This window comes from Dama dama, chromosome 29, assembly GCF_033118175.1.
Source record: "Dama dama isolate Ldn47 chromosome 29, ASM3311817v1, whole genome shotgun sequence".
Taxonomy (NCBI): Eukaryota; Metazoa; Chordata; class Mammalia; order Artiodactyla; family Cervidae; genus Dama; species Dama dama.
This window is the reverse complement of record NC_083709.1, coordinates 25,953,746-25,971,736: the sequence shown is the minus strand read 5'-3', so window position 1 is coordinate 25,971,736 and position 17,991 is coordinate 25,953,746. Positions and strand designations below refer to the sequence as shown.

The following is a 17,991-nucleotide window of genomic DNA, read 5'->3' as shown; positions in this document are numbered from 1 at the left end:
AAGTGCATTTCAAACTCTGATGGACCTAAGATTTGACAGTTGTGTTAATATTAAATACTCCCTTGCTCTCTCTTTTTTTGCAAGGGGAGGAAATAGGTATAAATATATTAACTAACTATGCCCAGTATTTGGAGAAAATATAAAATAATAAGAGTAATTGTAAGTCTTTCTATAAGAATTCCTAGTGAAAGGGTACGCAGTGTACAGAACATAGCACTGCCTACGTATGTACGGGGTATATATGAAGCCGGAGCTTCAGAGTCAGACTCCTTGGGTTCAAATCCTGGTTCTACCACTTACTTTCTGAGTGACCTCTGGTAAATAATTTGACTTCCCTAACCCTTAGTTTCCTCACTGGTATAAACAGAGGTGGTAACAGTACTTACCTGAAATGGTTACTAAGAAGATTTAATAAAATTGATTAGGTACATAAAGCACTTAGAGACTAGGAACAAAATGAAACAGAAAGGGAAATCAAATGGAAGGCAGTCATGCTTTTACCTGTAGTTTAATGATGCTGGCCACAATTCTTGTTTCCATGGGAAAATATGAGAACATTGGGATCCTTATGGCTCCAGTCTCAGTACCCAGAAAGGATAGTTTTCAGACCCATATACTTATGATCATTTACACGAGTTTTTGTCATGCCTGGGTTTAAAAGAATACTTTATGATTTTTCAGGGTTGGGCTGGGGGTAGTTATTTTCACGTAACTGTTCTTCAGTTAGAAGGTAGTCTTTAATATGTCTGTAGAGCATAATTCCTGTGAGTCCTAAGAGACAAAGGAAAGCCATTCAATACAATTGAAATAGCATTTTTTCCTTTTTTTAAGAGATGGTAAGGTTAGAGTCTATCAACCCTTGTGGATATGAAATACCAGAATTCTGATTAACGTTAAGTTAGATGATAGTCTCAAAGAGTCCAAGTCTTTGTATCCTTTAACAACAACAACAAATCAATATTGTTCCCTGGACCACTGATGTCCTGAGCTTTGGGCAACAGATGGGAAAGTAAGAATTACATGAGTAATAGCTGGTGCATATTAAACACACCAAAAAGGACATTGATTTAAACTTTAGAGACTTCCTTCGTTGGTCCAGTGCTTAAGACTCTGCACTCTCAATTCAGTGGGTGTGGAGACTAGGATCCTGCATGCCTGCCACGAGGCACAACCAAAAAATGAAGAAAAAAAAAAGTTTTAAAAATAAAAAATGTGGAATCTAAATAAATAAAAATAAACTTTATATTAACTCAGAATGGCAAGTGAACTGACTTCAATTTTACGGATGAGTTAAATGAGGTTCAGAAAAGTAACGACACATGACCAAGTCACACAGCACAGTTGATACACACACCTAGGTTTTCTGGTTTGAAATCTTGCTTAACAATTCTTAATATTTACTCAGATAATAGCACAAAAGCTTATAAGCAGGCGATAGTGGGAAAAAATGATGACTCTCACAAGGGCAAAAGAGTTCAAGTTCAAAAAGAATCTCTTTCCAACATCAGTAACCCAGTCTCAGATTCCCTCACTCTAATGAACTCTCAAGGTTTCTCTAATTTATTTCTAAAAACTCTTAGCAGAATTTACTAGACACTCTTTAGCAAACTCTTTTGTAAAAGGAAAAATCCTTTTGTTATGAGAAGGATTGGGAGACTGTAAAAGCATCGACATTGTTTCAATCCTTACATAGGAGACCTTTTTTAAAGAGAAGCACAGCCATCTTGGTTTTAATAAAAACACAATCAAATTCAAATAATTTCTTTTCTCTACCTTCTTATAAATTCAGATTTTGAGGCTGTACTCAGACCTACTGAATCAGAGAATCTTCATTTTTAACAAGATTTCCAGGTATTCCAATGCAGGTAGAATTTGAAAATTTAAGTAGCACTACTTACTGACTAGATATACATTAACTACAAAAAAAAGTTGAGAATTCAACCCAAATATTATTTAAAAGTCTACTTTTCCATCCTCAATTTATACTAATTCTTAAAAAGGATATATATGTACAAAGTATGCAGTTGATCCTTAATAATAATTTAAAAGCTGTAGTAAACCAAATTTACTTTCCCTTTAAAGTCACAATTACAAAGGCATTCCACTACCACAGTTGGCTTACCATTTTTCGTTTCATTCTTTTTCAATCCGATTGTCTTATTATCGTTACTGCTTCCAGACATATCTAAAACACACAAGAACTTTTCTCCTGAGATGATGAATTACTTTTGTCTACTTCATAAAAATATACAGAACATAAAAATGTCTGTACTGTAGTAAGATAATTCTTTTTATTTTAAAACATCCACCAACCTGTGGGAACAAACATCTTCAGAATCAATTCCAAACTGGGAAAAAGTTAAATCTACTCAACTACTAAAACAGTCAGGGAATCACATTTGCTAAAATGAATACATTTTGGCTCCTGGATAGAGTATGTTTAAATTTGAGTCATTTGAGTAACCAAATGCGTTGGTTGATCTGTATTATAGATTCCATATAAGGGAATGGGTTTTACATCATCATTTACCACAACTGTAACAGCTTGCAAACCATTTCTATTTTCATTGGGAATATTTAAATTATGTATTTAGACCTGCATGCTCTATTTCTATGTGCTATATTTAACATGAGAAAAAGGGAGAAAAGCTAGAATGCCATGAAAATATTAATCTAAGAGATCTTGTATATTTCAATACATGTATTTATGTCTACTTAAAGAATTGTACATTAAAAAAAATGCCATAAAGAAATGGTCACAGATGAACAGTTTTTATATTCTTGAGAATGAAATAGCCTTTCAAAGCATGAAACAAAAGCTAGAAGCCAGAAAGAAGGGATTTACTACATTTTGAAAATAAATTCTGTATTATAAAAAAACTTTATAAATAAGGCTGACACCCAAGTGACAACCTGAAGAGAATATCTGCAGCATATTAAAAGACAATACGGAAAAGGCTGTCCCGAGTGAGCAGGACAATGTAAAAAGTGGAAGTGGGGCAGAAGGGTGCAAAGAGGAAATTTACAAAAAGAGAAATAAAGGTCTTCAACTTCATAGTTATGAAAAATATTAAGATAACTTTTTTTTTTAACTATATCTTCACACTTTGAAATAGGATAAATAAGAAAGTTTGGCAAGATGTAAGGAAAATCATATACTTCATTATTGGTGGGGAAATTAAATGGGCAAACCCCTTCTGGGGTGGTTAACAATATTTACCAATTTTAGACATGCAGACAGACCTTTTCTGCTGGCTTCTCTGTGTATAGGAATCTATGCTAAGGATACACAAGCTCAGGTTTAAATAAGTTCACACATATTTATCACAGAGTTTATACTTGAAAAATGTGAGCAATCTAAATATCCCAAAGTGTTTGGTTGATCTATATTACAGATTCTATATAATGGAATATTTACAATATAGGTTCTATACAACAGAGTTTCATGCAGTCAATAAAAAGTATGATATAGATCTAAATATGAACATGGATTCTAGATTAACTGACTAAAGACTTTTAAGATACCTAAGAAAAGTGAGACATACTATACATAAAATGATTGTATTCATTAATATTATTCACATCTCCGTAATCATGTAAAGAAAGGGTAGGTATGATAGATCTGGAAGACAGCTGTCTTTGTTTGTTTGTTTTTTTAAAGATGTTTTTCTGTATTATTTGAATTCATTGCCATGTATTCTCAATGGGTATCATACTGTTTCCAAAGGAGTAAAATTGGCTCTTGAGGAATGAAAAAAATCTTAGATATCACAATAGTATGTGGCTCTCCAACACTCAACTTAACTGACAAAATATTATCACTCAGTACTTAATTTTACTGGGGGAGGTAGAAAAAATAGGTTTATTAGGGGGACAATAATGATTTTTTTAAAAGTTGAGAACTACTGTTCCACATGGAGGTGAGTTATTTTTATATTCAGAAATAAAATATATCAGTGATAATCTCATCAGTGAGGTTATATTTACATGTCTAATTTCAAGTCTAACTGGTTATTTTCAATAACAACAAAAAATGCCACCTGCACATTTTACTCCAGAGAATATTTAAAACATACACTTCATTGAATATCTGAAAACAACCCTGCTAATGAAGAAAACACGTTCAGTGTCAGGTGTTAATCACAAGTGTGTATCTTACTATTTAATTGAAATTATCTTGGTCTCTCAACTTCTTAAGAATATTTATTGCTATATTCACATACATATTTTGACTGCTACAGTGTTCATAAATGACTTTTTCTTCTATTTTAGCCTAAATCACAAAGTGAATAATTAAACGAAAATATTACCCAAAATCTATGAAGAATAAATGTCATCTGCAACACATGAATAAATATGACAAAATATTTATCTGACTCAAGGGATGGAGGGAAATGGTGCCACAAATAAAAACAACTTATTTTACATTTTTGTGTTTGTATTTTTTGAGAAGAAAAAATACTAAATTTAATGTCATGAATCTAATCCAAGAGCCAGGCACCTATCGTCATAAATTAAAGACCACTGTATTTTTGTAGAGTGTGCCTGGTGCAAAGCTTCCTCAAGCCTACAATGTCATGAACTCATTTGATTCTCAATGAACAGAGAATCTACCGTAACAGAGACACATACTGTTATAGTGTTCTCATTTAAAAGGTGAGGAAACTAAGGCTCAAAGTGGCTAAATAACTTGCTTAAGATCACACAGCAAAGGAAAGACATGATCCTCTTTTCATTATCTTTCTTCTATAAGTTACTTTCCTAAACCCCTTAATTACTATTTTTATACCATAAATCAGTATGACAGGTCAGTAAGAAGGGATAAAATGAAAGAACCAAGAGTAATAAATTGTATAGTATATTAATAATTTACTGTATACCTAGTACATACAGGTTTGGTATAAACTGGTTAAATGTTTTCTCATTTAGTCTTCATTGTGATTCTATGAGGATCACCAATTTATATGAGGAAATGGAGGCTCAAGAAAACTCAGTGTCTTGCCTACTACTGCAGAGCTGGAAATTGAATCTACATGTGCCCAGGTGCCTAAGAAAAGACTCTCCTCACTACAGCAAACCATCACAGAGATCACCACGGGGGTTTGGAGAGAGTACCTAAAGATACGACAGAGATGCTGAAAAAGACAAAGCTGGAAGAACAGGGGTAACATTTCTCTTAGAGAGGCTTTTTTTTGGTTTCTCTTGGCCATTATTCTTTAACATACACAGAATCCTAGAGGTGACAGACTTTTGCAATGGCAAGACAAGAACCTTCACAAACTGTCCCACAAAAACAATAAAAATACTGGCGAAATAACTAATCCAACCATTTCAAAACTACGAAAATTAACCAAGTTCAGTTCAGACGCTCAGTTGTGTCCGACTCTTTGCAACCCCATGAACCGCAGCACGCCAGGCCTCCCTGTCCATCACCAACTCCTGCAGTCCACCCAAACCCATGTCCATCGAGTCGGTGATGCCACCCAGCCATCTCATCCTCTGTCGTCCCCTTCTCCTCCTGCCCTCAATCTTTCCCAGCATCAGGGTCTTTTCCAATGAGTCAGCTCTTCGCATCAGGTGGCCAAAGTACTGGAGTTTCAGCTTCAGGATCAGTCCTTCCAATGAACACCCAGGACTGATCTCCTTTAGGATGGACTGGTTGGATCTCCTTGCAGTCCAAGGGACTCTCAAGAGTCTTCTCCAACACCACAGTTCAAAAGCATCAATTCTTCGGTGCTCAGCTTTCTTTAGAGTCCAACTCTCACATCCATACATGACCACTGGAAAAACCATAGCCTTGACTAGATGGACCTTTGTTGGCAAAGTAATGTCTCTGCTTTTGAACTGTGGTGTTGGAGAAGACTCTTGAAAGTCCCTTGGACTGCATGGAGATCAAACCAGTTAATCCTAAGGGAAATCAACCCTGAATATTCAATGGAATGACTCTTGCTGAAGCAGAAGCTCCAATTCTTTGGCCACCTGATGTGAAAAGCCGACTCACTGGAAAAGACCCTGATGCTGGGAAAGACTGAGGGCAAGAGGAGAAGGGGGCGACAGAGTATGAAACGGTTGGATGGCATCATCAACTGAATGGAAGTGAGTCTGAACAAACTCAGAGAGAGAGTGAAGGATGAGGAAGCCTGGCATGCTGCAGTCCATAGGGTCACAACAAATCGGACACAACTGAGTGACCCAACAGCAACTACGATCCCCTGGAGTATTCCCAGAGCAGGAGCACCTGGGGGGCAACGCGGCAGCTGCCTCAGGCTATGATTTCTAGTCAGAACCTGACTAGAAATTTAAAAGGAAATCTTGGGGAAACTAGAGGACCCCAAGAGACTTTGAAAAGCTGTGACATATTTCTAGGGCACAAAAGGTGATCCAAGAAAGATTTGGAAAAGAGAAGTTCCCACTAACTCATTAACAGTTGACCTTGAAACCCTGCACAAAATGGAAGTAAAAGCTAAGACTGTCTTATAAACAACAAGTTTGAAGGCATGCCTTCTCACAAAGATCCCCTAGGCATTTAAAAAACTTTTCTAAGTTACTGGCTGAAAACTAAATTGTGTTGATATAAGATGACTCCTAAAATTAAAAGTGAAGTGAAATTCGCTCAGTCATGTCTGACTCTTTGCAACTCCATAGACTATACAGTCCACGGAATTCTCCAGGCCAGAATACTGGAGTGGGTAGCCTATCCCTTCTCCAGTGGGAGACCAATTCCTGACCCAGGAATTGAACCAGGGTCTACTGCATTGCAAGCAGATTCTTTACCAACTGAGCTATCAAGGGAAGCCCAGATTAAAAATAAAAGAATTTTTAAAATGCCACCAGAGAACTTAGTAGCCAAACACTGGAAACAATATAGAATCTACAAGATTATGTCAGAAAAAACAGTAAACAAGTAAGCAGCAGCAAGAAAAAAATTAACAAAAACCTAGCAAAAAATAAATATCTATCTGATGTTTGATTTATTTCAATACATTATTTAACTGTATAATTTTCTACAAAAAGTCATGACACATGTAAATAAGCAGGAAAATATATCACAAACAGAGGGAAAAAGCAGCCAAGAGAAAATGTCCTTGAGAAAGCCCAGATTTGGGACTTAATAGACACAGACTTTTGGTCTTTTAAAGAGAAAAACAATAAAGGACAGAAATGGTAGAGACCTAGTAGAAGCTGAAAAGATCAAGAAGAGGTGGAAAGAATACACAGAAGAACTGTACAAAAAAAAAATCTTAATGAGCCAGACAACCACGAAGGTGTGGTCAGTCACCCAGAGCCAGACATTCTGGAGTGTGAAGTGAGGTGGGCCTTAGGAAATCCACTGTCAATAAAGCAGGTGGATGCAAGGGAATTTCAGCAGAGCTATTCAAAACCCTAAAAGATGATGCCATCGACATGTTACACGCAATATGTCAGAAAATCTGGAAGACCCAGAAGTGGCCACAGGACTGAAACCCTGGCCATAGGAAAAGGTCAATCCTCATCCCAATTTCCAAGAAGGGCAGTACTAAAGAATGTTCAGACCAGTGGACAATTGCACTCATCTCCTCATGCTTAAAATCTTGCATGCTAGACTTCAGCAGTATACAAACCAAGAACTTCCAGACATCCAAGCAGGGTTTAGAAAAGGCAGAGGAACCACAGATCAAATTGTCAACATTCACCGGATCATACAGAAAGCCAGGGAATTTCAGAAAAACATCTACCTCTGTTTCACCGACTATGCTAAAGCCTTTGACTGTGTGGATCATAACAAACTGTGGAAAGCTCTTACAGAGATGGAAATATCAGACCATCTTACCTGTCTTCTGAGAAACTTGTATGTAGGTCAAGAAGCAACAGTTAGAACCCTGTATGGAACAACTGATTGGTTCAGGGTTAAGAAAGGAGTATGACAGGGCTGTCTGTTGTCACCCTGTTTATTTAACCTATATGCTGAGCACATCATGAGATATGCCAGGCTGCATGAGTTACAAGCTGGAATCAAGATTGCTGGGAGAAACATCAACAACCTCAGATATGCGGATGATATCACTCTAATGGCAGAAAGTGAAGAGGAACTGAAGAGCCTCTTATGAGGGTGAAGGAGGAGAGTGAAAGAGCTGGCTGAAAACTGAATATTAAAAAAAAACTAAGATCATGGCATTCAGCCCCATCACTTCATGGCAAATAGAAGGGGAAAAGGTAGAAGTAGTGACAGATTTCCTCTTCTTGGGCTTTCAAATCACTGTGGATGGTGACTGTGGCCATGAAATCAGAAGATGATTGCTTCTTGGAAGGAAAGCTATGACAAATCTAGACAGTGTGTTGAAAAGCAGAGAGATTACTCTGCTGACAAAGGTCTGTATGATAAAGGCTATGATCTTCCCAGTGGTCACATATGGTTATGAGAGCTGGACTGTAAAGAAGGCAGAGCACCTAAGAATTGATGCCTTTGAACTGTGGTGCTGGAGAAGACTCCTATGAGTCCCTTGGAAAGTGAGATCCAACCAGTCAATCTTATAGGACATCAACCCTGAACATTCATTGGAAGGACTGATGCTGAGGCTGAAACTCCAGTATTTTGGTCACCTGATGCTAACAGGTAACTCATTGGAAAAGTCCCTGATGGTGGGAAAGACTGAGGGCAGAAGGAGAAGAGGGCATCAGAGGATGAGATGGCTGGATGGCATCACCAATGCAATGAACATGAATTTGGGCAAATTCCAGCATATGGTGAGGGACAGGGAGGCCTGGCGTGCTATGGTCCACGGGTTCACAAAGAACTGGACACCACTGGGTGACTGAACAACAAAAGACACATACTTAAAATCAGTTATTGTAAATATGTTTAAAAATTAATGGATGTCTAGAGAATTAAAAGAAAGTGTGAAAATGATGTTTCATCAAATAGTACCAATAAAGAGAAACAGAAAAATAATCGAAGTTCTGAAGTTAGAAGGTGCAAAAATTACATGAACAATTCACTGTAGGGGTTCAACTACAGATGTAAACTAGCAAAAGAAATAAACAGTGACCCTAAAGACAAATCAATACAGATTATTCAGTTTGTGGATAAGAAAAAAGAACAAAGAAAAATTAACAGCATGTCAGATGCCTATGGGACACCATCAAACAGACCTATATACATATAATGTGAGTTGCACAGAAAGAGAAAGGAGCAGAAGATACTAAAGAAATAATTGTCTTAAACTTCCTGAATATTATGTAAAATATTAATCCATACATCCATGAGGCTCAACAAACTCCAAGCAGAATTTATTTACAGAGAATTACACCTAGGCATGCCACAGTCAAACTGACCAAAGTCAAAGACAAAAAGAAAATTTTGAAAGTATTAACAGAAAAATGGCACCATGTTTAAAGAATCCTTAATAAGATAAAAGCTGATTTCTCATCAGAAACCATGAGAACAGTGAAATGACACCTCTAAGTGTTGAAAGAAAAAAACTATTAACCAAGAATTCTATATCCAGCTAAACTCTGCTTTACAATGTAGAGGAAATTAAGACATTCCCAGATAAATCCAGATGGCACTAGTGGTAAAGAAGCCACCTGCCAATGCAGGAGATATAAGAGATGTGGGCTCGATCCCTGGGTGGAGAAGATCCCCTGAAGAAGGACAAGGCAATCCACTTGAGTATTCTTGCCTGGAGAATCCCATGGACAGAGGAGCCTGGTGGGCTACAGTCCATACGGTCGCAAAGAACTGCACACAACTGAAGTGAATTAGCACGCACAGATAAACTCTGACAGAATCTGTCACTAGCAGATCTATCTTGCAAGAAATGTTAAAGGGATTCTTTCAGTCTGAAAAGGACAGTAAAAGGTTATTTGAATCCACATGAAGAAATGAAGAACACTGGCAAATGTAATTCCACAGGAAAATACACAAAAGAATAAATATGTTTTTGTAATCTCTAAGAGATAATAAAATAAAGCAAGAATTATAAAATTGAATTATAGATTTATAACATATGATGCAATTTATATGACAGTAGTGGTAAAAATGGAGAAGGCAATGGCAACCCACTCCAGTGTTCTTGCCTGGAGAATCCCAGGGACGGTGGAGCCTGGTGGGCTGCCGTCTATGGGGTCGCACAGAGTCGGACTCGACTGAAGCGACTTAGCAGCGGCAGCAGCAGCAGTGGTAAAAAGGAATGACAGAAAGGGAGATTTACAAGAGCAATTTCCTGAATACTACTGAAATTAAGTTAGTTTTAATTTGAACTAGATTGTCACAAATTCAAATGGTAACTGTAATCCTTACTATAAACAGTAAGTACACAATTCAAAGATATAATCAAAGAAATGACCTGGGCAATTAAACAGTAAACTAGAAAACATTTAACACAAAAGAAAGCAACAATTGTAGAGGAAATAAAAAGGCACAAGACATAAAAATCACACAGTAAAATCCTATTTATTAGTTATTAGTCACTGAATTAAATGTAAATAGATTAAACACTCTATTTACATTTGGAAGAATGGGGAAAAATACGAGTCAACTATATGCTGTCTACAAGACACACACTAAATTCAAAGACCAAAGAGGCTGAAAGCAAAAGGAAGCAAACTGAGATACTCTGTAAGCATCAACTCAGAGGTATTTGGAGCAGCTACACCAACATCAGACAATATAACCTTTAAAACAGAAGTTGTTACTAGAGACAAAGAAATATATTTTATAATGGTAAGAGGGTCAATCCATTAGGAAGACAAAATGATTATAAACAAACATGCATCTTATACCAAAAGACCAAAATGCACAAAGCAAAACTGACAGAATTGAGTAAACAATAATTCATCAATCAATTGGAGACTTCAATACCACACTTTCAATAATAGATATAAATCAGAAAACCAAGAATAAGTGCAATACTTCAACTATGAAATGATTATACCTCATAGACATCTATGGAATACTCCACACAGCAAGAAAATACATATACTTCTAAGAAAATGCATATACTTTTCAAGTACACATAGAATATTTTCTATGGCAGATCATAAAGCATTTTCGTAGAGCAGTAAGTCATAAAACAATCCTCAGTAAATTTAAAAGGACTAATACGATACAAAGAATGTTCTCTGACCACAATGGTACTATATTATAGACAGCAGAATATTTAAGAAATTCATAAATAAGTGGCAATTAAATTACACATTCCTAAATAACAAACAGATGGAAGAAATAAAAAGGAAATGATTCTTTGAGATGATGAATTACAGGATGCACCTAAAATAATGCTTAGAGGAAAAATAATATTGTAAATGGCTATATTAAAAGATTTCAAATCAGTTGCTTTGCCTTCCACCTTAAGAAACTAGAATTTTAATGGGAAACTAAACCCAAAGAAAGAAAAAGGAATCAAATAATAAACACCAGACTGGAAGTAAAATAAAGAATTAAAGGGGTGGGAGGTAGGAGAGAGGTTCAAGAGACAGGGGACATATGTATACCTATTGATTCAAGTTGATATATGGCAGAAGTCAGTACAATATTATAAGCAACTATCATTCAATTAAAATTTAAAAAATTAAACTTTAAAAAATAATTAAAAATAGAGATAATCAACAAAACTAAAAGTTGAATTCTTTGAAAAAAATCAACCAAATTGATAAAACTTTAGCTAGATTGACCAAAAAAAGGAAGACTCAAATTATTAAAATCAATAATGAAAGAAGACATCACTATAGAACTTGCAGAAATAAAGAGAGTCATAAAGGAATACTATAATGAAGAAAAATGGAAAGCTTTCCCCCCTAACATGAGGAACTTTAAAAAAGATTAAAACACATAGGAATCAACTTAACAAAGGCACTTCAAGACTTGTACTCTGAAAAAAAATACAAAAACTGTTGTAAGGAATTAAAGAAGATCTAAATAAATGTAAAGACATTTCATGCTCATGATTCTAAGACTGAATATTGTTAAATGGTAATACTCCACAAATTGATCTATTGATTCAAAACAACCTCTATCAAAATCCTAACTCAATATTTTTGAGAAATACAAGCTGATCCTAAAAGTTACATGGATAGGCCAGGGACCAAAATGGTGTTGAAAAAGAACAACAAATTTAAAGACCTCACACTTTAAATTTCAATACTTACTACAAAGCTACAGTAATTAAAACTGTATAGCACTAGCATAAGAACAGAAATAGAGATCAATGGAATGGAATCATAGAAAAAAATTTATGGTCAGTTACACTTATATTTACAGCTATGTTTCAACAGAAGTGATAAGAAAATTAATTGAGGGAAAAAACAATCTTTTGAACAAGTGATGCTATGAAACTGGATATCCACACTCAAAAGAGTGAAGTTGGACCTCTACCTCACACATTATGCAAAAATCAATTCTAAATAATCATACACTTAAGTATAAAACTACAACTGTCAACCTTTTAGGAAAAAAAAATATCTGTGTGACTTAGTTATCTTATATAGGATACTAAGACCACAAGAAAGATAAATTAGAATACATCATGGTGAAAAATTTTGTGCTGCAATTGATAGCATCAAGAAAGTGAGAAGAAAACCCACAGACAGAACTTATGCTAATGTTTATCAAAGACAGCTGTATCCAGAATATGTAAAGCGGGCTTCCCTGGTGGCTCAGCTGGTAAAGAATCTGTCTGCATTGCAGGAGACTTGGATTCGATCCCTGGGTTGGGAAGATCCCCTGGAGAAGGGAAAGGCTACCCACTCCAATATTCTGGCCTGGAGAATTCCATGGACTGTATAGTCTGTGGGATCGCAAAGAGTGGGACACGACTGAGTGACTTTCACTTCACTATCAGTTATAAAGGTCTTTTTCATATTGATCTGAAAGCTGCCTCTTCCTGCATTCACCCATGGTGTGTTTTTTAACGTTACCTTCTTTCCTGTGTGTCTTTTGGTTGTGCTGAGTCTTCACTGCTGAATGGACTCTGCCTTAGTTGCAGCGAGCAGGGGCTACTCTCTAGCTGTGGTACACGGGTTTCTCTTTGTGGTGGCTTCTCTTGTTGCAGGTTCAGGAGTTGTGGCCCAGGCTTAGTTGCTCTGAGGCACGTGGGATCTTTCTGGATTAGGGACTGAACTCATGTCTCCTGCATTTGCAGGCGTCTTCTTTACCACTGGGCCACCAGGGAAGCTCACTCATGGTGTCTAGCGGGAGGTGCCATATGTACACGTGCAGCTGATTCATGTTGATGTATGGCAGAAACCATCACAATATTGTAAAGTAACTATCCTCCAATTAAAAATAAAATATAATTAAAATAAATAAATAACTAAAAATAACCTCGAGTCATCTGAATTTGCCTCAGCAGAAGGGCCACACAAAGCCCAAATCTAGTGCTCAGACATGTGTTTAACAGTGTTTTAAACAGAGATTTTTTTTTTTTTCATTTATTTTTATTAGTTGGAGGCTAATTACTTTACAATATTGCAGTGGGTTTTGTCATACATTGACATGAATCAGCCATGGATTTACATGTGTTCCCCATCCCGATCCCCCCTCCCACCTCCCTCTCTACCCACTTCCTCTGGGTCTTCCCAGTGCACCAGGCCCGAGCACTTGTCTCATGCATCCCACCTGGGCTGGTGATCTTAAACAGAGATTTTAAAATAGAAAGTATTGAAAGATGAGGAACCTGTAAATTCTGAACTTGAATTTCCAAACTGCAATAATCAGATGGAGCTGAGAAGTATCTGCTTGCCTTTAGATGGGACTCACTCTATCTAGAACGGGCTTCCCCGGTGGCTCAGTTGTAAAGAATCCACCTGCCAAGCAGGAGACATGGGTTTAATCCCTTGGTCTAGAAGATGCCCTCAAGAAGGAAAAGGCAACCCACTCCAGCATTCTTGCCTGGGAAATCCTCTGGACAGAGGAGCCTGGTGGGCTACAGTCCATGGGTAACAAAAAAGTCAGATGCGACTGAGCGACTAAACAACGACGACTCTATCTAGTAAGCCACAGCCCTCACCTCTCCACACTGCATTTTTAAAAAGTGCATAGGGTAGCAACTATAGCTATTGCCACTGATTTCAAAGGTTTCAATTTGGTTAAAAAAAATTTTTTTTTGAGTAGCAACTACAGAGAATTCCAGAAAAACATCTACTTCTGCTTTATTGATTACACCAAAGCCTGTGACTGTGGGAATCACAACAAACTGTGGAAAATTCTTCAAGAGATGGGAATGCCTGACCACCTGGCCTGCCTCCTGAGAAATCTGTATGCAGGACAAGAGTAACAGTTAGAAATGGACATAGAATAACAGATTGGCTCCAAATCGGGAAAGGAGTACGCCAAGGCTGTATATTGTCACCCTGTTAATTTAACTTATATGCAGAGTACATCATGAGAAATGCCGGGCTGGATGAAGCACAAGCTGGAATCAAGATTGCCGGGAGAAAATATCAACAACCTCAGATATACAGATAACACCACCCTTATGGCAGAAAGTGAAGAAGAACTAAAGAGCCTCTTGATGAAAGTGAAAGAGGAGAGTGAAAAAGCTAGCTTAAAACTCAACATTCAAAAAACAAAGATCACGGCATCTGGTCCCATCACTTCATGGCAAATAGATGGAGAAACAACGCAAAGAGTGACAGACTTTATCTTCTTGGACTCTAAAATCACTGCAAATGGTGACTGAAGTCATGAAATTAAAAGATACGTGCTCCATGGAAGAAAAGCTTTGGTCAATCTAGACAGTATATTAAAAAGCAGAGACATTACTTTGCTGACAAAGGTCCGTATAGTCAAAGCTATAGTTTTTCCAGTAGTCATGTATGGATGTGAAAGCTGGACTATAAAGAAAGTTGAGCGCTGAAGAATTGATGCTTTTGAACTGTGGTGTTGGAGAAGACTCTTGAGAGTCCCCTGAACTGCGGGGAGATCAAATCAGTCAATCCTAAAGGAAATCAGTCTTGAATATTCATTGAAAGGACTGATGCTGAAGCTGAAGTGTCAGTACTTTGGCCACCTGATGTGAAAAGAGCTGACTCATTGGAAAAGACCTGATGCTGGGAAAAATTGAAGGCAGGAGGATAAGGGGACGACAGAGGATGAGATGGTCGGATGGCATCACTGACTCAATGGTCATGAGTTTGGGTAAACTCCAGGAGTTGGTGATGGACAGGGAGGCCTGGCATGCTGCAGTCTATGGGGTCGCAGAGAGTTGGACACGACTGAGCAACTGAAGGGAACTGACTGAACTACAAACACAGGTGCTGCAAGAAGCCAGACATGGCTTATCAATGAGCACAGCAGGTGTACGTAACAGGGAGCGGTGAAGACTGTGGCTCACCAGACAGTATATAAAGTAGGGAGACACAACTCAAATTAATATACTACTGGCCTAGATAGGAATTCACAGGATGAAGACAGTTTTTATCAATAAAAGTCACCAGAGTACTTTTTACAACTCTCCCAGGAGGCACCAGTGGTAAAGAAGCTGCCTGCAATGCAGGAGACTTAAGGGACGCAGGTTCAATCCCTGGGTTGGGAAGAGCCCCTGGGGGAGGAAGTGGCGACGCACTCCAGTCTTGCCTGGAGAAGCCCGTGGACACAGAAGCCTGGCGGGCTATATTCCATGGGATTGCAAGGGGTCAGACATGACTGAAGCGACTTAGCACACACCCAAGACCAGAGAAGCCATTCAAGACAGAGGGAAAACCCAGGCCCACAGCCTGGCTTCAAAACAGCAGTGGAGATAAACCGAATAAATTTCTCTGGTCATTGTGCCCCACGAGTTCTTCATTCAGTGCGATTGTTCCTGAGAGAGTGTGTGTGTGTGTTCAGATATATTATGTAGTACTGACCTTCTTAAATGCCTCATCCTCCGTTTTATAAACTTTCAAATACTTCTCAAAAAAGAGGTTGACATAACATTGTCTTACTTCATCAGGAACTTTGGGTGCGGATTCTGATGCTCCTAAAGCCTGCTTCCGATGAGCCACCTTGTATTTCACCATCTTGAGAAATATAAAATTACTGATTAGAAGAAAAAAGAATATGTATGTTTTCTGTTTAACATTCCAACCATGCGTCTAGGGGTAAAGCTATCTTAGGTGAGTTTTATGTCAAAATTAAATTTAAAAATTATTTCAAGTTTTAAATTCATTAAAAGTAGAATAAATGCAAGGTATAAATTATCTATACTCACAAAAGAGGAAATGAGATGGCTGCCTATACCGCCACCATTTTTTTTTTTTTAACTTTTTATTTTGTATTGGAGTAGAGCCGATTATGGAGAATGGCAACCCACTCTGGTATTTTTGCCTGAGAAATCCTGTGGACAGAGGAGTCTGGCAGGCTATATAGTCCATGGGGTCGCAAAGAGTCAGGCATGACTGAACATAGCCGATGAACAACGTGATAGTTTCAGGTGTGTCCACCATTATTAGGCTGATCTGATTACTCATCTAATCCCTCTGCAGCTTTCACATCCAGATTAGGTCCTCAGATCAGCATGTAAGAAGGTGCGTAGTTTATCATTCTTAAAACAAATATATATCCTAATGCCTTTAAGTTACCATTGTATTGGGAAAAAATGTTTGGGCTTAAAATTTATGAAAGATCTATGCATATTCAATATTAAAATGACCACAACTAGGGGCTTCCCTGGTGGCTCAGTGGTAAAGAATACACCTGCAATGCAAGAGACACAGGTTTGACCCCTGATCCAGGAAGATGCCACATGCGGCAGAGCAACTAAGCCTAGGCACCACAACCAGCTCTAAGCCCAGACGCCACAAGTACTGAAGCCCGAGTTCTGCAACAAGAGGAACCACTGCAATGGAAAGCCTGCCCGTTGCAGCTGAAGAGAAGCTCCTGCTCACACAACTAGAGAAGAGCTCATGCAGCAACGAAGACCCAGCACAGTCAAAAATAAATCAATGAAAGTTCAAATGATCCCAGCCAGAAACAAGGTGAGCATTCCTTCTGAAGGACTTTATGAGACTGTGGGAATTCGAGGATGAATTAATCTACCTCACTTTTAGGGAGGGAAAAAAACCTTAAAACTGACGGTTTCCTGACAAAGAATACTTGGTAAAAAGAAAAAAAAATCACTGCCACAAGTAAGGGAAAAATGACTAAAGAGGTAAGGCTGTACTATCTTATTACTTGTGGGCATTATTTTCTGAAGGTCTGTCTCTCTCTGTCACATACCCCGGGATCTCTCTCAAATACTTACACATATACACCCCTCACTTCATGTGCCTTGAAAGGGACATTCCAATATCAATCTGTGCTCTGAAAAAAATCTGAGATGGCTTAAATCAATCATAGCTATAGACGCAGGGTGCTTCCCAGGTGGCTCCAAGGTAAAGAATCCACCTGCCAAGGCAGGAGACTTGGGGGGTTCGATCCCTGGGTTGGGAAGATCCCCTGGAGCAGGAAATGGCAAGCCACTCCAGTATTCTTGCCTGGGAAATCCCATGGACAGAGGATCCTGAAGGGCTACAGTCTATAGTGTTGCAAAGAGTCAGACATGACTGAGCAACTGAGCACGCACACAGGTCTGAAAAAAATATGCCTAACATTTCCAAGGACGCATATATGCACATTCAGCGGCTGTTATGTATGACTCTTTGCAATCCCATGGAATGTAGCCCGCCAGGAAAACCAAATTAACGAAAGTGACAAATAGGCATAAATAACTCTATTTAAGGGTCACCAAAAAAGGTTGAAATTTCTCTTCAGTAGTTTTGGCATTTATCTGAATTAGAGATCTTCAAGAGAGAAGAATACAGCCACCCTTTAAGGAGATCAATATGTGGGCAGAATAAGACAGTTTTTAGAGATAAAGTTCTCGTCCTCAGACTGAGTTTATAGTACCTTACCAGGAAAAGAAGCAATAGTTTTCACAGGAATGTGTGATCTGTTTGGCTTTGCAATTGGATTTTCCTTTGAAGGAACTACATCCTCATGAAGGCTGCTTGATGTACATGAATTTTCTAAGAAGTTTAAAATGAATGAGAGAA

General features: G+C 37.9%; 1 long non-coding RNA gene across 1 annotated transcript in view; it reads right to left on the bottom strand.

Moving 5' to 3' along the window:
* LOC133048556 (uncharacterized) overlaps positions 1-17,991 on the bottom strand; it is a 39,017-nt gene that overhangs the window by 14,798 nt on the left and 6,228 nt on the right. Inside the window, exons 5-8 of the long non-coding RNA XR_009691064.1 lie at positions 17,851-17,964; positions 15,826-15,978; positions 2,123-2,185; positions 502-771 (exon numbers count right to left, since the gene is read on the bottom strand). This is a non-coding gene — a long non-coding RNA (uncharacterized LOC133048556). The remainder of the gene's footprint in view (positions 1-501; positions 772-2,122; positions 2,186-15,825; positions 15,979-17,850; positions 17,965-17,991) is intronic.